Source organism: Odocoileus virginianus, chromosome 4 (genome assembly GCF_023699985.2).
Source record: "Odocoileus virginianus isolate 20LAN1187 ecotype Illinois chromosome 4, Ovbor_1.2, whole genome shotgun sequence".
NCBI classification, from domain to species: domain Eukaryota; kingdom Metazoa; phylum Chordata; class Mammalia; order Artiodactyla; family Cervidae; genus Odocoileus; species Odocoileus virginianus.
In genome coordinates, this window is record NC_069677.1 from 21,236,014 (window position 1) to 21,259,348 (window position 23,335).

The 23,335-nt window shown below is 44.3% G+C and overlaps 1 protein-coding gene across 6 annotated transcripts in view; it reads right to left on the minus strand.

Moving 5' to 3' along the window:
* LPP (LIM domain containing preferred translocation partner in lipoma) overlaps positions 1–23,335 on the minus strand; it is a 719,231-nt gene that overhangs the window by 645,136 nt on the left and 50,760 nt on the right. For 4 of the 6 annotated variants that reach the window (XM_070466247.1, XM_070466252.1, XM_070466251.1 and 1 more), the window contains exon 2: positions 7,617–7,733. The gene's annotated coding sequence lies outside the window, so the exon portion shown is untranslated. Of the gene's footprint in view, positions 1–7,616; positions 7,734–19,620; positions 19,743–23,335 lie in introns of those variants that run through there. The other 2 variants (XM_070466250.1, XM_070466249.1) reach the window with 2 other exon arrangements.

Consider the following 23,335-nt stretch of genomic DNA (forward strand, 5'->3'; position numbering starts at 1 on the left):
TAAAGAGGTAAACGAAAAAGAGAACTCTAAATCATCCAGTCCAAAAACTGCCCAGCCATCTCTTGTGCACCTCCCCGCGCCCTTCCCCATCCTCAGTCATGGCAGATATTGCTAAATGATCACGGTCAGACACAACTTCAGAATCCTTCTCCACACAGCACCTCAAACAGCCACTACAAATCCACCATGTGGCCACATAAAATCCAAGCTACTCATTCTTCAGATGAGGACAACTGGAGCTCAAAGATGACCTATGACCTCTCTGTGTCTCAGGGTCAGGAAAAGAACCAGAACTACAAAGGTCCCATCCCCATATTCCTGAATCCTTTGTCCTCCTCCAACTCTGATACTCTATCAGTGTTCCTGGGAGTGGGGATGGGGAGCTTGCTGTTGTATTAATACAGATAAAGAAAGGGTTTCCCAATAGGAGGCAGAAGCTTCAGAGAAGGCTTGGAAGAAGAGATGCATTTGAGCAGACCTGTAGGAACCAGTAAGCTCTATTTGCCTTTACCCGAAAAAATTTCAAGATTGGAAAAGCATTTCCTGTAGCAAGCACAGCATAAGCAAAGAAATGGGGAGGACCGTGGTGTGATGAGAAGAGGCTATGGGCTTCTGAGAGAGTTGGGGCCAAAACAGAGGCCACGAAGAGCAGTGGGCGAGGAGAACAAAGATGAAGACAAGACAAGATTAGAAGAGTCAACCATCTTTGTGGCGTTTTCAATGCTGCTATTTCTTTTTTTAATTGACTTAAAGGCCTTAAGACTTACAAATGGAAAAACAGACAAAGGACTGGAGGAAAAGTAAAAGAATCCATCTCCATTCTCAATGGGGAAAAAAAAAAAAAGCCTTGCCCTAAACTGTATTACAGGAACACTTTCATTATGTAAAAGCCTATTTTGTTTTCATGTCATTCTTAGATTACATCATAGAGTGGCTGCAGCCGTCTTGTACCGTATTATGAATAAATCACCAGCTTAATCATAGAATGAGCCAGGGCCCTAGATTTAAAAGGAAAATATTAGATCATTTTTAATAACTGATATAACTCAAGCCAGTCGCCATTGAAGCAGGGGGAGGTGATGTCATCCTAAAGAAGTCCAAAGAGGAACTAGAGAGGGTCAGCCCTGGGCAGGTCCCAGAGAAGCTCCCATTAACAAAGGAAGAGCTGGCTGATGGCAGCTGAGTGGGATGCATTCTCTGGACTGAACGATCTTGTCATGAAAACCAACACTGACCTCTCAATAGACCATCCTCATGAAACACAATGTACGAATAGCTTGTTCCCAGAATGACTATATTTCCAAAGACCAGAAAACATGAATATATTATGATGTCTGTATTTACGTCTTGGGAGACATTGGGCAAAATTATAAATGTTAAGGCTTTTAGTTATTCAGAAAAAGATAACAGCTGGGGTGACATATGCAAATGCCACAGGTCTGACCCAAGCCAAGGGGAAAATACAAAGTAAGGACACTGAGACGATGGCCTGATAGAGAAAAGAACCAGAGTGGTTTCCAGCAGTCACAAACTACTAAGGAGATTGGAAATGAACATTTAATGTGCACCAACTATGCACTAAGTATCATACACAACTGGCACTTTAAATACACATGCTGCTTTGTGAGCCCAGAAGAATCTGAAAGGTAGGTGCTACTACCACTATTATTTTCAGGTATGGAAAGCAGTTTGAAAATGATTAAAGGATGTAAGTAAGATTATGCAACTAATACAAGAGAGTCTCCTTACTCCAAATTCCATTTAATCTAACTGTCCCACTGTAAACTATTTCCTATTATGGATTTGCAATGAAAATTAAACAATTGATAAGAAACAGTTTGAAAGCAACAAAAGTATTTAAAAAATATTGAAAGCCAAAAGGGATCATGGAGTGGGGAAAAGTGTTGACACTCTGGCCAGTGACAGTCTCAATGACTACAGATGGCCTTCCATATTTTGGCTGCTGGGCTACTAATGAGCTTGACCAACATTTTAAATCTCCCACTTCTATTAATTTTTTAGGAATGCTAAGGTGGGCTCTCAGGGAACCTGTCAACTTCTATGAAATTTACTGCCGAGCTTGGTTTTATAAAAAGACTATTTTGGTGAGGGGAGGAGACGGATACTCTGGAAAAGGGTTTTCTGCCAGACAGAAAGTATTGGCTGAGGTTTTCTGTCTGATCCTGTCAGTCTCACAGCAATGCTGTGTATCGGCTCACTGTTCTTAATACAAATGTTATTCATAACTGCAGAGACACACTGTCTGAGCCAAGTAATACTGATTTATGCAACTTTTCAGGACATGGCGTGACTCAACAGGAGACGCAGACCCTGAAATTTACCTACAGGGACAACAAGCCTCCAAATTTTGACCTGGAACAATTTCCCCAATTTCTTTCTGGAACAGGACAGAGGGTTCAAAAAGCAGAGAAAGCACACCTAAACGTTATATGGATGATCTGGAGCAGAGACTGTGTGGAGAGGTGGAGGGGATGTACTGGACCAGAGTGAGAGGTGTCTTAGATGTCCCTCCCATGGCTACCCCTGGCTCCATGGCCTTGGAAGAGTCGTCCTGTCTCTGGGTCTAAGCATCTCTTTGTACAGCAAAGAACTCAATCAAGAACTTGCAAACATTTCCACCAAAGTAGCACCAACTGATAAAGAGTAAAGATAAAGAGGTATAGGAACAGAGCATTAATTAAAAACTCGTGTTCTTCCTCTGAAAAGTCATGCCAGTTTTGCATTCTGTGCAATTATATATCAATGTTTATATTCAGATTTCAAATGGAGTTCTCCTCCAAAACAGCCTTCATATAAAATTGATCTACAGAGGTGCACTGAGTATATGTACCTTAGCACACGCCATGCAAGCTTGGGTGTCTGTTACAGGCAGCCCCCCAGGAGAACCCCTGTAACTGCACCTCCTGCTCTTCAGACCCTTTTGCAATCCCTCCTCTTGACTGTGGGCTGGATGTAGTGACTTGCTTCTAGAAAGGAGAATGAGGCAGGGGAAATGGTGTGTCACTTCCAGGACTGGGTAACAAAAAGGATATGGCTTGATTGGAAGGATTCTGTCTTGCTCACCTGCTTTAAGGGAAGCCAGTTGCCATGTTGGGAACTGCCTATGGGAAGAGAAAGGAACTGAGGCTCCCAAGCCAAGAACCCACAGGGAACTGGATCCTGCCAATGATGTGACTGAGTGAGGTGGTGGGTCCTCCCCAGCAGAGCCTTCAGATGAGACTGCAACCTCAGGGTAGACCTGGAGGCACCCATCTAAGCTGTTCCCAGATGCCTGACTCACAGAAACTGTGAGATAATCAATGTTTCTTGTTTTAAAGTGCTAAATTTGGGGTAATTTGTTAAGTAGCAATAGATAAGGAAGATAGCACCCTAATCTGAGAGGTCCAGTTGTGGATTATTTTAAAACCTCTTACCAATGTCACCATTTTTCTTGAGGCAAGACAACAGAGCAGAAGAGATTTGCTATCAGGAACTCTTGAAAGGAACCCTTGTCCCCTGGAATGTAGAGATGCTTGCTAGCTTGGGAACATACACCTTGCATGCTCTGATCACCCAAAGATGACCATGGATATAATATCAGTGCAGCTCAAAATCAACATGATGCATTTGACAGCAGTAGATTGGTGAAAAATGAGCCAGAGACTGAAGCACAAGTGGAAGGTGACAGACTCCTACCTACCCAGCCATTCTCTACTATCAGTCACGCCACCCCCAGACCCTATCCAGATCTAGTGATACAGATGACAACTCCATGTTCACTGAGAAGTTCTAAAGTCAGAACTTCTCCTTCTGGAAACCTTTCCCAATGTCCCCAGTTCTTTCCATTCCCCCACCCTGTCATCTAAGCCCCTGGAAAGGTGAGTCTTTCACTTATTTACCTTGAGTTCCCAAGCACCTAACATGACACTGGAAACATATCTGGCGATCAATAGATGTGTGTTGTAAACAATATCTTTCTAATGTGTATTTCACTTTTATGTATGTCTTTCTCTCCAACTAGACTATGAGCTTCTCAAGGTTAGGACTACAACTAATTTACTGTGATGTCCTAAAGACCCTGAGTTTCACTGATTTCCAGACAAGCACAGGGATCAGGGTACAGAGCAAACACGCGCTCTGTGAACCAGGAGTAAACATCTGGCAGCAGTCTACCCAGGACTCATGGGGCTCTCCATCCATTGGCCATCAGACCCCTTCTACCACACAGGAGCCCAATGAGAGAGAACATGAGAACCCCTGACCACCCTAGGGCTCTGCCCAAGATACAGTAAAAGTGTATCCATTGTGCTGAGGTCAGGAAATAGAAGAATGTGGAATGAGGAGGAAGGAAGGAAGACAGAGAGAGAGAAAGCTTCACCTTCTACTTTCACAGACAGCATATACCTCTGACAACACATTCCTGGGTTACAGAAGAACCACAGAGCCTCAGGAGGCTGGACAAGTCCCTGCTCAGACTCAGCAAATCCTTTTGTAACTTTGGAAGCAGTAACATGAAAGTTGGCTACGCAGATGTTCACACATGCCGGAAACCACTTCACCAACCGACTGGAGGGAGCCAAGACCTTCACCTCTGACGGAAGTGACCAATCGTTTGCTTCCGGCAGAGACTAATACCTGATTCTCCTGAGGACCAAAGAGGAAATATTAAAACCGACAGCCCTTAGCTACCATCATCAACTGTATGTTAGTATCAACAGAGGGGAATAATTTCCTTCCTGACTCCCACTGGGTAAGTCGCGCCTAGAGCAGAAGGTGTGATTATCTAATCAAACAAAGCAAGTCCCAAATGGGCAGACTGTAGCTTCTAGGGGATGTCTAAAAGCACTGAGACTTCCTCAGTCTTCAAATCTACTTCCTTGTACCTCCCACTGCCTAGAGCAAAAACAAATACAAAAAGTAATCATCTCAACGTCATCTCAACTTCAACCATCATCAATGGGCCAGGTTCCAGATCTAGCTGCTTTCCAAGATTGAGGACAAAATACTGCCCGTTAAGTCCTGGGGATGCTGGGGGTGCAGAGCTGGAAGGAAGGATACACACTGAGCATATATATGATGCACCAGGAATAGCACAGGGCACTGCATATTACATTGTGTTATGTTTCTTTATATTTAAGATCAGTATTTTTCTTTATAGTCACTATCTTATTTTTCTTTATATTCTTTGTATTTAAACAAAAGAAGAAAGCAACTGTAATGATCCATCATGTAAGGATCACACTTTAGAGTTTCCCAAATAGGTTGGCATCTATCAACCCACATGCTCTAAACAAACATGAGAGGTTAGCAGGAAATGATTATTATTTCTAACTCTCCAATCAGGGAAATGAAAGTGGAGGGATATTGTTTGCTAGGGTTCCACATCTAATAACTGACAGGCCTTCTGATACCCCATCCCATACCACATCTGAATACTCACTGTATTCACAGACTTCTTAAGCCATACTGGTCCCAAAAGCCCATTTCTGTCCAGTCATTTGTTTCAGTCTCATAAAACCATGCAGTTCAGCCTCATCTGTGCTAGAATTCCTAAGCTTTCCAACAGAGAACTAGCCAGTGCCTAAACACTCTCAGGAAAAGGGACAGTCACTGCCTTTAGATTTAGTCTTTCTCTCCATGAAAATGTACCATGCACCTACCATGTGCCAGAGATCCCACTAGCCTCTGGGCTACACACACGGGCAGGAGATACTGTCCCTCTTCTGACCATGTTTTATATTCTTAAAGGCCACTGTGATGTGTGCTCTGCATCCTGCCTTTTCTGGATCCATTCCAGTAAGAGTGGGACATCATTTCCGGTCCTCTCAGCACCATAGTGTGAAGAGGCCAGTTGGCTAGTGTCCCTTTCAGAGGAGGAAGCAAGGACTAAAGTCCACCAGCCTAGGAGAGTTCTGACAGGAGGGTAAAATAAGGTCCCCAGTCACCTACAAACGTTAGTCCTCTCTCTGCATCCTAACAGCACCCAGATATTCTCTTGAGGGACCACCTCTTCTCCACCATGGAGCTGCCATGAGTTTCCAGGCGACAGCGGGCAGCCAGTTCCCAACCCTGAGGGGAAACACCCTGTGGATGAAGCTGATACACACACGATGGCAGAGCGAGGGGCACGTCAGAGAAACAGAGCCCGGGGCCTGCTCACACCGAGCTTGAGGGCCACCCGACCTCGGGGCTTCCCGGCTTCCGACAGAGCCAGCCACCCAACTATCCTCTCTGAACCTCCGTCTGAGGCTGCATCAGTGCTTTGGAGGACAGAAACCACTGTTGGCTCATAATTAGCTTATGGACAACAGACCCTTCTGAGTTTCTTCCAACTCCCTTCTGGTAACGCACTGTCTCCCATTCTGCCATTGCACACTAGAACTTTTGTTTGAACCCAAGTACAAGGCTTCGTATTCATCACAACTGAATTGGAAGCACTGGAAAAACTCAGGCACTGGAGCAGAGAACAAAGATTTACATCTGATGCTCAAAGTGTCTGCTTGGGGAGAAACATTCCAGACCATGTTTGAAATGTTGCAGACTGAAATGAATGTTGAAGAGTCTAGTGGTTTCTAGCCTTTTATCTTATGTAGATCCATAGGCGCAAAGAAAGCCAGCCAGGTGTTCTTTTAAGATACATTGGTTAAGGAAAGAAAGAGTGACAAAATGTAACCATAAACTCAGCCTCACTTTTAAATGAAGTTAGGTCTTACTGATCACAACAGAATCCTCTCCCTCTTGAAAAACTAAGCCATAAACATGGCAAGACATACTATTTATTCAGTAAAAAGCCAGAGGTGAGGTGTTTAGCGACTGGCCCTGGGAATGAGAGTACAGATTTAGAGTTCGAAATAGAAGTCTTGCCCCTAATCCCTCAGCTGTTTTCCTCAGATTCTTCTATAGCTCAGGATATGCCACATCATCAGTTCTTTTCTAGAATATGTTATACCTGCTATAAACACAGAGGAATTCCAAAACACAAGGGAAAGTTTACCTTACCTGCTCACCATTCCCCTTTCTGAGTGTATGCAACAGGATTAAAACTCAGATCCCCGTGGAAATGCTGCAGGCCCTTTAGGACAGGTACACACCCTTGTCTAAGGAAATGTAGCCTTTCCCACCACAAAGGGTTGATGTGAAAATATATGATCACAGAAGAAGCACCCTGCACAGGGGTGAGCAACAGCCACTTAAAACTACTACTTCCTTTCCTCACAAACACCCATAACACTGTTCACTGACTCTTTCTTGTTGTTCAATTTCAAGAATGCTCCCCTCCACACCAAAGGAGAAAGAAAGAAGCAGTGCAGTAATTGGCAACCCAAAATCGTAATTACTTCAAATTTTCTTCCAATTTCTCTTCCTGCCACCTTCCATAGGCTGAGTCCTGCCTTAGCTTTGCTGTCCATTTTATTAGCGTTATAATATCTTGCTGTTCATTGTCCATCATCAATAAAATCAACTCAAGAAAAAAAGGAAGAATATTTTTGTTCTTCTTAGTTCTTCCATCCTAGTTACCAGTGCCCATGATTTAAATGGAAACTGACTTTTAAAATTTATTAAAATATGCATATTGATTATAAAAGGAAAAAGTTCCTTTTTTGCACAGAACTCACCAGCTGAGGAAAAATATCTTCCCTCCAACGAATGCCCTGTAGAACAATGGCAGAAGCACTGAACTGGAATCAGGTGACTGGATTCCGTCCTCTGTTCTGTTTCCACAATGATCTCACCTGTAGAAATAAGACAAGGAGGTTAATTATGAATCTCGAGGATCTTACTAGCTGTAGAACTTCCCCAAGCTTATGAGCTTGCTGGGTAAACCATACTGGAAATGACACCAGGCTTGAAACCCACAAATTTAGTGGCTGATCTCTGTACCTCCTAAGCCACCAGTCAGCTCCTGGCACTTCTGTTTCACTAATATGTCTCAGAATGATGAAGAAAGAGAATGCTGGTACCCCGATGTTCATACCTCAACTTTGGGGGGAAGTGGGGGGATAGCTTCATCATAATGTCAAAAGTGAGAGAGACCAATTAGATACATTTTAGGCAAAAAAAATTAACAGCAAAATCTGAACTACAGTAAATAAAAAGAGAAAAAAAATATGAGTTTGGAGACAAATTTCTAACTATGGGATCTAGTAACTGCTGTGAACCTTAGTTTCATTGCCTGAAAAATGACGGTCAGTGGGCAGCAGAAGGCTGGACAATCTTGACGCTTCCTGGTAAGTCCTCACTACTTTGTTTCATGAAGAACTAGTACTATTTTGTCAAGAATCCTGCAATATATATATTCCAACAGACAAGTGTTCTAGGGTAGCAGACTGTTATAAAATATAGATTCAGGGGAAATCCACATACCAGAAAAATGACTACTCCCATTTTCACTGCTGTCATTTTAAACATTATTGACCCAATCACACAATCGTCTTGTGAATATGATCTCATTCAAATACCTATACAAGCTCAAAGTTGAGAGGGACCTTAAAAATGACGCACTTCAACCCTTCCAACTGACAGGAGGAGAAACTGGGGAGGAGGGGCGAGGTGGCCACCCAAAAGCACAGTGAGAGGTAGGCAGCCCAAGGTTCCACTTTGGGGCCTGCTCCCCTGGACTGAGTTATGGCCACTTTAATGGAAGAAATGACTGACATTCGCTGGCCAGAAAGACCTGCCCTCGGCCACACAATCAGCTTTGAAGGATAACCAGGACTTATACACCCAGACCTCAGAACACCTGTTTAAAGCTCGTGCATACAGCCCAATAGCAAAAAAAAGAAAAAGAAAAAAACTAAGTTGAGAAAATGGAGTATCATCAAGGTAAGTCCAGCAAAGCAATGCATTTCCTGAGAACTAGCGGTCTTCATGGGCACTCGAATTGTCAAAGCCACTGAAGGATGGAGCACGAGGAGGCCAACAGATTGCCCTGTGGACAGCGCAGTCTCATAAAAACAAAAGATCCCACTCCAAGCCCCAGGAAACCTAAGCCTCTCCTTGCAGAGGGAGATATCAATCAGAACAGTTTCTACAACAGCAGCAAAGGGCAGCTGACTTCCCCAGATTGTCAAACTTTGCAGAAAGGTAAATCTCTCTACCATGGCCCTGGGGCAATGTCTCAGGCACTGGTTACCTTCTCTCCAAGCACAAATGAATGTGGCCCCCCTTTTCCCCAGTCAACTTCTCTTTCAATAATTTTTTTCTTCCTTTCCATAAAGAGAACAAGCAGTTTCGCAAAAGAACCGCTGTGAAATGATTGAAGTTCTCATGCAAACAAACCATTAGCAGAGTTCAAATGCAATTTAAATTACCAGTTGTTAAAGTGCTCCTCAATCTCTTCCTAAGTTTCCAAGGAGAATTACATACTATACACTATTTAATTGGTTGTTTTCTATTTTTTAACATCCATTTACCCCCCCCACCATTTTATATTTCAGAAGTGTCTATAAAAGCATCCCTTTAAAAAATTATACATTGTGGAATAGATTAAACCTAAAGATTGAAAAGTATCAGAGAAAACAGCTGCAGGATTACGCAGCTCAGCAGAAATTGATGGTTTTGACACCACAAGACATGCAGAGTTTCAAAATCTTAAGAATCACCTGATGGTGTCCTCACTGTTTACAGATGAAGACACTGAAGCCCCAAAGGAAAGGAAGGCTTGACCCAAGTTTTCTCACTGGTCAGTGACAGATTCCAAGTGAGAACTCCCTACTTCCCAGCCCAGTGCTGTCACTTCCCACCACCATATGTTAGAGGAGATGATGGGAAATGCTCAACAAATTTAATTTCCACCTGCAATATTTTTCTTAAAGAAAATATGAAGTCATCTTCAAATACACTACTGACCTCAAAAGTGGAGCTGGCCCATGGCAAGTATCTTCCCAAAAGGGAGAAAGAGAAGCAAAGCCTGACGAATGACTCAGAGGAGCTTCAAGTGAACAGATTTCTGGCAGGAAAAGTCAAGATCCTCTTCTAGATTCACCAAATCAGTTATGGGACACCAAGACTGCAAAATTCCACTGCTTTATCTGGCCCAGAACTTGTGAAATGAGAGGATAAAGGCAGATCTTGCCACATCTGTAAATGGAAAGGATTTTAGAGCCCATCACAAGGACAGGGCGAACTTCAAGGCTTTGATATTGGACATGTGCAAAGTATTCAACCTCCCTGAGCTCAAGCTTTCCTGTTTGCAAAATGGGTCTAATACACCTACCCATCAAGGTGTATGCAACCATTTCTTGGGGTTCCATACCCAGCATGCAAAGCACAGAGTCTGCACACAGTGCACCTTAACCAATGTTCATCCTCATCTTCCAGAGTCTATCTACAACTTCTCAAAGCCTATGATTCTGTGGTTCTAATTTATGAGAACTGCAACTGAGTCTTATAAACCATGTATGCTTCCTAAGTCTGTTAGATGCTGGGTGTTCCCTGACTATAAATTCATTTATTTTGTCATCCAAAAATAAAACACATACCTGAAAACATAAATAGCCAAACGTTTTCTACCAAAAGCAAACTCTTCGGAACAGTTATCTAAGATGGCCTTCAAATTCAGTTGATGAGCCAGACAGTAGTAAAAACCTCAGTTTAATGCCCAAGACCTCATTTAAACTGTCCATCAGCCCTATAAGAAAGATTTCCTATTGTCCACTGAGGAAACTAAGGGTCAAGAAGTCAGGCAACTTTCCAAGATTTGGGGGCTAGTAAATGGTAAAGCTGAAATTTGACCTCAAGTCTTCAAAGTCAAGCTCCACGACCAGGGTTTTATTATTTTGCAGTTAAAACTATACTATGGACAGCTATTCTGCTAGAGGCAAAAATATACCTGGGAAAAATAATCCGCTATGTTCACATTTTAAGGAGCTTTGGGATAAAAAGCAAAGTCTGAACTTTTAAACAGAAAAAAGTTCACCTTAAAAGCAAGTAGATCTTTCTTGAATGCCACCTCGCTGTTATTATTTTTTTCTAATTGAAGTAGAGTTTATTTACAACGTGGTGTTAATTTCTGCTGTACAACAAAGTGATTTAGATATATACCTACATATATATGTGTGGGCATTCTTGTTCATATCCTTTTCCAGTATGGTTTATCACAGGATATTAAATATAGTTCCCTATGCTATGCAGTAGGGCTTTCCTGCTTATCCATTCTCTATACAATAGTTTGCATCTGCTAATTCCAAATTTCCAGTCCATCCCTCCTCCACCTCCCCTTCCTCTTGGCAACCACAAGTCTGTTGTCTATGTCTCGGAGTCTGTTTCTGTTTTGTAGATAAGTTCATCTGTGTCATATTTTAGATTCCACGTGCAAGTGATATCCTAAGATATCTGTCTTTCTCTTTCTGATTTACTTCACTTAGTATAATAATCTTTAGGTCCATCCATGTTGCTGCAAATGGCATTATTTCGTTCCTTTCTATGGCTGAGTAATATTCTATTTTATACATATACATCGTCTTCTTTATTCACTCGTCTGTTCATGGACATTTAGATTGTTGATATGTCAAGGCTATCACAAACAGTGCCTCTATGAACACAGGGAGGCATGTAACTTTTCGAATTATACTTTTGTCTGAACACACACCCACAAAATTATACTTTGGTCCAAACATGTGATTTCTGGATCATATGGAGAAAAGGGAACCCTCCTACATTTTGGTGCAAATGTAAATTAGAAAGCCTCTATGGAAAACAGTATGAAGGTTCCGCAGAAAACCAACAACAGAGTTGCCATATGATCTTGCTGCTATGTTCTTACATGAAATAAAAAGTTCAGAGTGCTAAGTTCAGAGCACCAGGAAGGCATCTGCCAGCTATGTGGGAAGTAGGCCAGAGAAAGGTTAAGAGTGAGCTGATACCAGAGTGACTCAAAAACAGAATTCAAATGTCTGGGCTCATGATGAAACAAATCACAGGTAATCCTAGTATGAGCTTCTGAACACACAACCCCACCCCCACTCCTGGCACAACCGTGAACTGCCACGATGTCAGACGCCCTGCGCTCTGAGGTGCACGAAGCAGACATTCACTGGCACCTCCTGCCCTGGAGGCATGTGTATGGGCTCTGCAGAGGTGGGCGCTGCGCTGGACCTGCCTCGAGCTCTCAAAGGGGTCACAGAGGACACACTCCCCCATGACAAGATGGTAGGAAAAGTGTGCAAAGTACCAGCACCCGCGGGTGTCCTTTGGAAGGTCAGGAAGAGCCCTGCTGATGATGACTTCTAAACTGAGCCTGAACACCCAAGAGGATGTCCACGTATGAGGAGGAGGGAAATCAGCCCAAGGAACACGATGTGCTAAGGCCTTGAGAAGAGGAGCTCAGGGTGTTCTCGGGGAAAGTGACTAATCTGGTGAGGCCAGTGGCAGAAAACACGGAGGGAAGCGGTGGGGCATGAGGCTGGAAAGGAATGTTGTGGCCAGAACGTGGAAGACCTTGTGTGTCAGGTTCTTGATGCTCACGGCTACTGCATTTTGAAAAATGACACACGAGAAAGTGCAATGGTAGAGCTATTGGAACCCAATCCCCTCCACGGTCAGCTTCCAGACATAGCACGGCCAGGAGGGTCTGAGAGAAAGCCTCCTGGGGCAGGACTGCTGCTCTGTGGGCCCACCCCGGGAGTCAGAGCAGCAGGCAGCCCTTCGTGTTGCCCCAAATCCACACCTCCATCCACCCCTTCCTCTAGTACAGAATGCTCACCCATGGAAAACCCGGAAAAGAAACCAAGTCTCATGCTCTAAACAGGATTTCCACTCTGCCTTCAGGGAAATGACAACGCTATCCAATTTGATGAATCAGAAGAACACAGGCTAAACACAAGCTCAAGCCTCTTTCCTGTCACTCAAGAAGCAGGAGGCAGAAGTCTATCCAGCACGTATTGTGTGTGCTCGAAGCACCACATCACAGAGCTCCTGGCCAGTCCTGGCACCACTTCACCGGGGCCTACATATGAGCCTGAACTGACACTATTGTGATGTTAATGGAATCCTTTCTCTTAAAGGCGACCTTGCAGCAGGTCCCATATGGCAAGGGCACAGGCAAGGCGTAATTCCCTTCCTGCCCTTAAACAGCTCCCAGTCTAGAAAGAGAGATAAAACACAAACTACATGATGATGGGTGCCATAGCAGAAGCACAGATAACAATACAAATCCTGCAAACAACACTGGGTTGCCGTGATTACTTGCACAGACTTGACAGATGAGGAAACTTATCAGCTTAACTGACCTAACAGATCACACAGCTAGGAAGCATCACAGCAAGACTCAAACCCAGATCCCATGCTTGTAAGTGTCACATGGCTATACTTTACTGCCTCAGAGCCCACTGTGTTGTGAGTCAGCAAAACAGAAAACAGAGACCAATTCTGGGGGAGAATGGATGGCGGGAAGTGGGCAGTGATCAGAGGTTACTTCACTCAGAAGGTGAAGTATCCACTCAGAAGGTGGTATGTGTGCAGAAGTTTATAGGAGGAGCAGGAGTGCTAGGGATGAAGATGGGAGAGGTCATCTCAAGCAAAAAGAACAGCATGAGTTACGGCAGAAGGTGACGAAATGAGTGACTGGGAGAATCACGGGTGCTCACAATGAGCAGGTACTGCTGCCTGATTATGGGCACCTGGGGTAGAAGTTTTCACTTAAATGCCAAAAATACTAGGAAAATGTTATGAATAACAAAATAAGTGAATTTAAAGTCGGGAAACATACAGCTGAGTATAGAAGAAAAACAATAAATGTTTCAAAGCAGGACTGTGGTGTGGTCTCAGCTTTCCTTGGGATTCTACGCTTTAATGCGAAGGCCATGCATTAACCTTTCAAGACCTGAGCCAGGGTCAGGAATAATGGGCCTTCAGGTCCTTTGAGGTCAATGTATAGAAGGACACCAGACCCTCTGGAGGTTAGGACTTCTATACCTATCTCACGGATTCTGACCTTTTAGAGAAGAGCTTCTACAATCACTAAATGAATTTCAGGCCCTCACTGGAACAAAGTAACCCCAGCCCCAGCCTCAATTGGTAAAAAGAGCATGGAAAACAAGATAGAAGATACAAAATCAAAAAATCTTACACCTGATGTTTAGATTCTCCACTAATAACTATGGAATCCTGAGCAAGTCACCTCCTTTTAACAAAGACACATTCTCATTCATAAAATGGAAATGACCATACTTATTAATACATAGGTAGGGAGCATCAACAAGGGATCTGTGAGATTAAACATAAGGACAAGTGTTTCTACATGTGAGGTGACATGTTGAGAAGAGTGCTCCCCTGAAAACCACCACATTGACAGCAATAGTACAAGAACTGCCCAATTTGCCTGGTGAAGTATCTAAATCTAGACTTGTCAACAATTTCCCCCCCCCATAGAAAATTGAGCTGTATTCCTGAGGCAAATCATTACATCTTTTTGTGCCAAATTGTTTTCATCTTTTAAATGACCCAGTAATCCCACTTTGGGCAATATACATAAGGGAATAATCCAAAAGGAAAAAAGAAGGCAATTTGTTCAGAGATGTTATTCATGGTGCTATTTCTAGCTCTTTATATATCCCTCTATTATAGCACTTATCTCACTGTGCTGTAATTATCCACTCCCAAATGCCTCCAAATTATCTCTGAATCCATCCCCAGCACCTAGCACAATGCCTGGCATACAGTAAGAACTCAATAAATGTTTGGTGACTAAATGAATGGGTAATATGAGAGAAATTTTCAAAGGAACTGAAGTGAGCAAAAACAAAACATTGTTTCTAAGAGATGTTGTTAAAAAAAAGTTTACCAAAAGAAAAAAAAAAATTAAAAAGCCCTGATAACTATAGACTGCAAACTTTGAAGAGGAGTTTATGAAGCTTCAGGAATGAATTTCAGGTGATTTTGTCTATGATCTCTGAGCATCTCCAGGCTTAGGCAGAGTGCAGTGTAGGATCACCATGAGACACATACTAGGTCATTTTGGCCTCGTGGATTCCCTGTGGGACTCAGCCTCTACCTTACACTGACTACATCACCTAACTTCTCTGAGACAAGTTTCTCCACTGAAAACTAGAGTATTTACAGGAAAGTCCAGCCCATTAAGAGGAATTACAGGGAAGAGGCAAGGGCCAGCAAGTGTGAATTCAAATGTAAATAAAAGAAAAGGGCTGGGGCTGCCCATAGACCAGGGTCCCCAAGGCAAAGCAGGCTTTGAAGCGCCAGGTCTTCCGGGCTGCCACCAAACCTTCTCAATCCATCTGACAGGGCGGCTGAAGGCGCCTCACCACAGAGTTTATAGGATGCAGTAGTCTCTGCAAGAACAGAGAACGCATCAAAGGAAAACACTAGGTTAAATATGGCCCATAAAGTCAACATCACTCTGGATGTTCCCTATTCTTGGTGGGAAAGAATGCTTTGTACAAATACCCAGAGACAGCAAAGGAAGCATCATGTTCTGCCGGGCTCACTGTGGGGCGTTCCCGCAGCCCTCAGCCAGGAAGTCAGAGGCAGGAAGCCACTGCCCTCCAGTCCTTGGCCAGAAGCTCCCGGCTAGACAGCAGAGCAGGGAGCACTCAGAGCCTCCTAGTCCAAACCAGCTGCCAGGCTGTGAACCCCTACGGTGCCTCCGTGGGGGTCTCTCAGATTCCCGCCACTTGAACCTGACATTTCTCTGGAGGAGACTGGTCTTGACATCCTGGAGATGATCCCGCGGAAGCATGTCCTGAGCAAATCTGCTCGCTTCTCTCTGGTCCCACTCAGACGGCCCTAATCACTGTGACCCTGGGCTGTGGCTCGCTTCTACTCCTGGCAATGCACTTCCCCCACGGCAGCTAGAGCGATGCTGGTAAATGTAACTCGGATGCCTTCTAGCACTCGACTCAGATCCAAGCCCCTTCTCGAGCTCACTGCCACATCCCAGACCCTGCCTCACCCTCATCCCATGCTTCCCTAATGCAGCCCACCCTCCTAGCACACTGGGCTCCTCTGATGCTCAAATACAAACTCATTCCCGCTCCACGGACCTGATATTGGCCCTGCCCTCTGCCTATAACGCTCTCCCCCACTGACTTGCCCATGGCTGGCTCCCTGGCATTCAGAGCTCAACTTAAACATCATCCCCTCCTCCGCTCCCTCACAGGCAGGGCATCCTCTGTGAACCCTCCTCAGAGTTACTTATCATTCTCTGCTGTTTACATCTTCATCTATCATCTACCTCCTCCACATATCTCTCTAGAATGTAAGTTCCAAGGGATCGTTGTTTTGTGTCTTTTTCTTCATTCAAACCCACTACTGGATCCATGCCCAGAACAGTATGAGGCACATAAGTGGGAACCCTATAAAGATTTAATACAATTTGATGAATGTAGATGAATGCATGCCACAGATGACAGAAACCTTAAAGGCTGCTTAAAGGCAGTAGTCCAGTACTGTGGCTAACATTCTGGATCACTGATGCTTGCACTTAGGAGATACAGGAGTTTAGGTGAACCTTCCCACTTCTCTAGCCCTTATTTTTCTAAAGTAAAAATGGCACAACAGCACCTGCCTTGTGGGAGTACTGGGAGAACAAAAGGAGATAAACCATGCAGAGTGCCTTGTGCAGAAGAAACCTTTGCTGTCATCAACTGCAGCCCCAACTTCCAGGAAGGAAAATTGAGATTCAGAAAGGTGCATGCATCTTCGCCCAAGTTAGACACTGAATCAGAAGCAGAGTCAGGTGAGAAGATCCCACCTTTAGTGTCTTTCCATAAAAATAACAAAAATACCTGATAACATGTCGCTCATTTATATATTCTGCCTTGTTCCAGAAAGAATCTGAACTACCTGACAAAAGATGTACATAGCTCATGATTTTTTTTTTTTAAGTAAGAAAACTGGGAAGGGAGATGGAAAAATAAAGTTAAGGAAAAGTACAAGGGTTACAAAGGTAAGGGCCATACGCCTCATACCATTTGCTAGAGGGAGGCTTTGCATGTGGCTCTAAGTTACCAGGAGGCCAATATAAACCAGAGGAAAATATCTGTGTACATATGGTCCCTGGGAATACGTGGTTACTGAAATGTCACAGCACTGTGTGAGAAGGTATTGCCATCTAGGAGAGAATCACCCTGGTTTTTCATACTCTTGCCAGCTGAATTCTACTAACTGCTTCCTCCTGGTCACATGCACTCTGAAGCCACACGACCTGGGTTCAAATCCCAGCTCCACTACTGACTGAGTGATGCTGGGCAACTTACTTATTAAACCCTCAAAGTCTCAGGTTCTTCCACTATAAAACTGAGGTCAGTAATAACACCTACATGGATAAATGAAATGTGCTGAATATATACAACTTATTACTACTCAGCCCTAAAAAAGGAAGGACATTATGACACATGCTACAATATGAGTGAATCCTGAAGATATTATGCTGTGTGAAATAAGCCAGTCACAAAAGGACAAATACTGTATGATTCCACGTCTGCAAAGATACCTAGAGAAGTCAAATCCATGGAGACAAAGAACATAAGGATGGTTGTCAGGAACTGGGGGAGGGGAGAATGAAAAGTAAATGTTTAATGGATACAAAGTTTCAGCCCACAAGATAAAAAGCATTCTGGAGACTGACCAAGTGACTATACTGAACACTACTGAGCTGTACACTTAAAAATGGTCAAGACAGTAAAAACGGTTACCTGTACTCTACCAAAGTCAAAAGCAATTAAAGACTTAGTACCAACTCAATCACTTGGCTGTACAGTAGAAATTAACACAACACTGTAAAACAACTATATTTCAATGAGATAAATCTTTTAAAAAATAAATAAATATATACCCAAAAAAGAGTACCTACTCACAGGTAGCTATAGTGGAGAACCAATGTCGGTCAGGTGCTCAGCCTGGTGCTCGGCACCCAGAGAGCAGTCAGTGAACATCAGTTCTCCCTGTTTGCAGGAATAGTCTTCCCATCAGTACTACCAACACTAACCTCTCAGTGCCCATCGACAACATCACAAAGGGAAAACATCCCAAGCCATCAGGCTTCCAGGTAGCTGCCTCCCACCTGGTGAGCGGAGCCTACAAACCAGGCCCAGGCACAGGTGGGAAGGAGGAACAGGGCTCTTGCACGTTCCTGGGAGTCTCAGGCCAGTCCCCACCTCCCCAGAGCTTCAGCGTAGAGAACGGATTCCCCTCCCCTTCTCACTGACCACACAGACTCAGGTCTCAGAGCACTTTCTCCTCTCTATTATGATCTGCCACCTAATGCAACCGACATCAAAGTGCTGCTCCAAAACACACTTCGAACATCTTTCCTGCATTCGAGGAGGCCCCTGATCAGAAACTAATCTGACTGCAAAGAGTTACTCTTTATGGCTGTGTAGCCTCTGGGGGACTGGAACAGGGTGGTGCCCTCTTGGTCTCTGTCAAATGCTGCTGTCACATCAAAGAAAGCTAAAGACGTGAGTGTGTGTGTGTGTGTGTGTGTGTGAGTGTGTGTCTAAAATCTATTGAGAGTCAGCACTCACCTGTGGTGGGGAACTACACTCCAGAATTCTTGCAGCTTCAAGAATACTGGTAGAGGCTAAAATGGAAAGCCCTGATCCGTTTCTTTCAAGGCCTGTGCAGAATTTCAGTGCCACAGATGAAATTGAAATAAAGGTGTTCACTATTCAGTTCCTCCTCTTGGACAGGCTATCATCCTCTTTCAGGAAGAGAGAGATGCAGGTACAAAGCAGATCAGAAGGAGCAGCTCACATTCAAACAATATTCACATGACTGAAAGCAGAGAAAGGTAAGTAGAAATCAAAGAAGGGGAAAAGGGGAATTTTTTTAAAACCAACTAAGACAGGCCTCTGAGTCTATGTAGCATGATTAAAAGAGATCTGACCTGGGAGAACTTGGTTCCAGTTGTCAGTTTCTCACAAATGAAATCAGTGTGGGCAGCTCTGGAATCTTGAGTTCTAATTTCCTCATCTGCAAAATGGGCATCTTCTCTGCCTCTGCCTAAGGGGCAGCTTCAGTGCAGTGGAAGAACTGAGAGTGAAAAGATCTGGATTCTAATCTCCCTAACCAGCCACGTACTTGTGAGGCAGGTGAGCTCCTGGGCATCCCCTGCCCACCATCACCCTGCAAAATGAACCAGATCAATAGAACAGTGCCTAAGACTCCTTCCAGCTCTGACAGTCCATCACGTTTACACCGTGTCCCGAACGCCAGGCATCTGCTGCAGACTGGAGGTCATGCCAGTGCTCTACGGCAGCCTTTGGTGGACTCGTAAGTCCGACCACAACTCTGCTTTTTTAAGATAAAATTAGCCCTCCCCAAAGGTTCACAAACATCCCCTCTGGCCTGGTGCTCTAGTCCCAGCCGTCAGACAGCAGCACTCCCAAATTATCCTTCTCCCCAGCTTAAGCTAGGCCTCAGGTAGAAGGTACAGCTGTCTAATTTTTAATACATGAATAGAATTTCTCCTCAGTCAGACTGCATCTCTAGATCCCACTGTGAGAAGTATTCCCCCGGGGAAGCACCCGTCCACACCCCAAATGAAAGCAGCCACGCTCCCAGCCGCGTCCCATCACCGCCCAAGCCAGCCAGCCCTCGGACTCTGAGCGCCGGGTCTGGGGGCAGAGATGCCACTGGCTCTGGCAGTGCTGATGTACTCACGCGCCGTCAGGCCCACGGGCAGCCAGCCCTCCACTGGCCCTCACTCTCACGCACCCTGAGTCCCGCTGCAAGGAGGTGGTCCCCAGGCCCGAGGGCAAGGCACTGAGACACTCTCTCCCCGGCTCCCAGAACAAGGGGCAAAGGAATGGAGGGGGAGGGGGAGGGGGGAGGGGGCGACTTTGTTTCTGGAAACAAGAATTCAAATCCTGCTTCTCCTAAACCCTGAGTCACCTCCTTCCCTTCCAATAGATCAGTGCGGTGGGTAAACATTTCCATATATGGAGAAGCAGCCTGGAGGATGTCAGAAAAATCACCCTTCTTGCCTCTGGCACTTGAAGAACATGCCCCACTAAAGACAGAATTCCTTACTGGGAGTGAATGATTAACCCCCAAAGAAGTAATCTTAGCTGTTCCATAGGCTCTCCTGTTACAGGAAAAAGGCTCTCCTGCCAGGACAGGGAAACTGGCTGGGTTGAAAGGCTTTAAGTTCATCTCAGGAATGGGGCTACCTAGAATATAAGTACATTTATGGAGTTAATTTATTACTTAGTGTGAGGGGGAGTTGTTTTGGGGGGTGCCTCTTAAGAGATCATCAAAAACCCAGCTTGCAGCTCTTTTGATGACAGGTGAGTCCCCACACAACCCTTACACCCCAATTCCTGACTCCCTTGGGCTGAGAGTCCTCTTGGGAACTTAGTTTTGCATGAGTTCTTCATAGAACAGAGACACCAGGCAAGAAGACACATGAAAAAAACTAGACTTTCAGGAGAATACTGGGGGAGAGAGACGGAAGGGTGACATGCCCAATATAATTTGTAAGAGTAATTCCCTCGGTTTGTAAAAGTAATTCCAATTCAAGGTCCTGAAAAGTATCTGATGACTAAATTGGGCCAGTGAAGTCAATTAGGGATGAATCTGATGTGAAATGACTCCAGACTGAATTAGGAGAAAAGAAAGAGAGATGAGATGCTGGGGAAATGGCAGTATGAGGAAGTTGGGGTCTGCTCAGAGAAGGAATCCATGTCTTGGCTTCCCAGGGGTTCTACTCCTTAGCATGATCTTGTCCTATTGCTGGCTGTAAAGACTTGCTGTAAGTCAGATGAGCCATTGTTCAGAATCATCACCCACTTACTGGCTTTGGGGCCTTCAGTATGAGGCTGCTTGTACTCATACCAGGCAACCGTCAAGTAATAAACAGCACTGGCCAGGGAACGAGAGGACCCAAGCCCCACACCCAGATCAGTCACTCCTTCCCACTTTGAACAAATTCATTGTCCTGCACTGTATATTCTCTCACCTACAAACTGAATAGACTCCCCGAAATTGTCCAACTATGTCAGATCTAAAAGCAGCTTCTACTAGCCTATCGAAATAATCCTGACATTTATTTTGATTACTTGCTTTCAGTTTTTGCAAGCATGCCCACGTACCTGAAAAAATGGCAAATATTTCTTATTTATTGCATATTTAATGAAAGAACACAAGTATAAGTGATAAGTAAACGAGGTAAGGCAAAGGGATCAGAAAACCTGCCACATGTCAGAACCAGAACTTAGCATAGAATTCTTGCCACTGCAATATTCCCAGAAGGGCCCAGAAGTAGGCCTTAAGAGGGTAAGGAGATGTCCCTCACTCATAACTGAGACTAAACCAACCACTAGACTTGGTGGTTCTGCAGAAAGACTATCATCTTTTCAGGAGCTCAGAGTTCCTGCCCATATCCCAACAGGAACATATCAGCAGAGGAAAGAGATATCCCTTGGAAAATATTAATAGCTGCCCAAGAATGGCCTGAGAACTCTGAAGGCCAGGGACCAAAGAGGCAGCCACCAGGATAGGAGTGAAAACTATAATGAAAGGTCTGTAGCTACCCTCCATTCTTCTAGTAGCATTTGGAGTTGGGTTTCCATATTCACAAAGCAACCCTTCATTCTTTAATGTAGATGTGTTTTTCTTCCTCTTGACCCCTGAGAACCACTGGCTCTGGGATCTTAGGTGAAGAAAAGACCATAAAGGCCACTGAGCCCAGTGTCTCTCCTATTTATCGACCCCTCCCAAGGCATCCCTGAGGTCTCCAGTGAGGTAGAGATCAGTATCTTCTGCAGCTGTAAATTCCATCTTTCCAGCAGAAAGTTCTTCTTTATATAGAAATAAACATGATTCCTGGGTCTTCAAACTCTGGCTCTTTATTCTGCCTCTTAGAACCATACAAACTAGTACAGCCAGTATGGAGAACAGTGTGGAGATCCCTTAAAAAACTGGAAATAGAACTGCCATATGACCCAGCAATCCCACTCCTGGGCATACACACCGAGGAAACCAGGACTGAAAGAGACACGTGCACCCCAATGTTCATCGCAGCACTGTTTATAATAGCCAGGACATGGAAGCAACCTAGATGCCCATCAGCAGACGAATGGATAAGAAGCTATGGTACATATACACTATGGAATATTACTCAGCCATTAAAAAGAATTCATTTGAATCAGTTCTAATGAGATGGATGAAACTAGAGCCCATTATACAGAGTGAAGTAAGCCAGAAAGATAAAGACCAATACAGTATACTAACGCATATATATGGAATTTAAAAAGATGGTAACGATAACCCCATATGCAAAACAGAAAAAGAGACACAGATGTACAGAACAGACTTTTGGACTCAGTGGGAGAAGGCGAGGGTGGGATGTTCTGAGAGAATAGCATTGAAACAAGTATACTATCAAGGGTGAAACAGATCACCAGCCCAGGTTGGATGCATGAGACAAGTGCTCAGGGCTGGTGCACTGGGAAGACCCAGAGGGATGGGATGGAGAGGGAGGCAGGAGGGGGATCGGGATGGGGAACACATGTAAATCCATGGCTGATTCATGTCAATGTATGGCAAAAACCACTACAATGTTGTAAAGTAATTAACCTCCAACTAATAAAAATAAATGGAAAAAAAAAAAAAGAACCATACAAACAACCTGTGTCTATGTCTGTCTCATAGGCTTGGAATTTTTGTAATTGAATATGGACTTAGAAATAAAGCTATCCAAGATCTCATTCTTCAATCCCCAGGGCTGCCTTCTGACCATATCACACCACTAACTCCTAATGCATTTGTTGCCAACTTGAGATCCATCTTTTCTGGCTTTTTCCAATAAGTGTTAATGCGAAGCAGCCCATTCTGCATGAGAAAAGAGAGAAAGCAGACTTTGAGGTCAGTTCCTCATCCACCTCAACGCCATCAGCCACACCACATTTTCACCATTTGTGGACGAAGCTCAGGAATGCAGATCCTGTCCCCAGCTCCCTGCTCCTGCTCTCCAGTCTGGCCAACCTAAAAATGTCTCCAGGAGACAGGACTGTTCCAAGGAACACTGAGAGCAAGCTCTGTAAGGAAAGAGGATCTTGCCAACACCAGCGCTCTCAGGATAACAAAGCGGCCTGCAGGCAGGGCACCAGGGCCAATGTGCTGATCACAGGGCTGGGAGCTCGTGATCCCTGACAACCGCCAACACCATTCCAGACCTCAGTGTCCTTACAAAATAGGGGGAAAAATGCTCTTTTCTGCCATTGTTCTGACGTGGCCCTCTTTGAAATCAAGGTACTTGTGATAATGATGCCTCACATTGTCACATGCTTTACTTTAGTAAGTGCTTTTCCAGACAGTCTCATTTCATCATTACTGACAACTATCCCTGGAGGATTATACCCATTGTAGTGATACA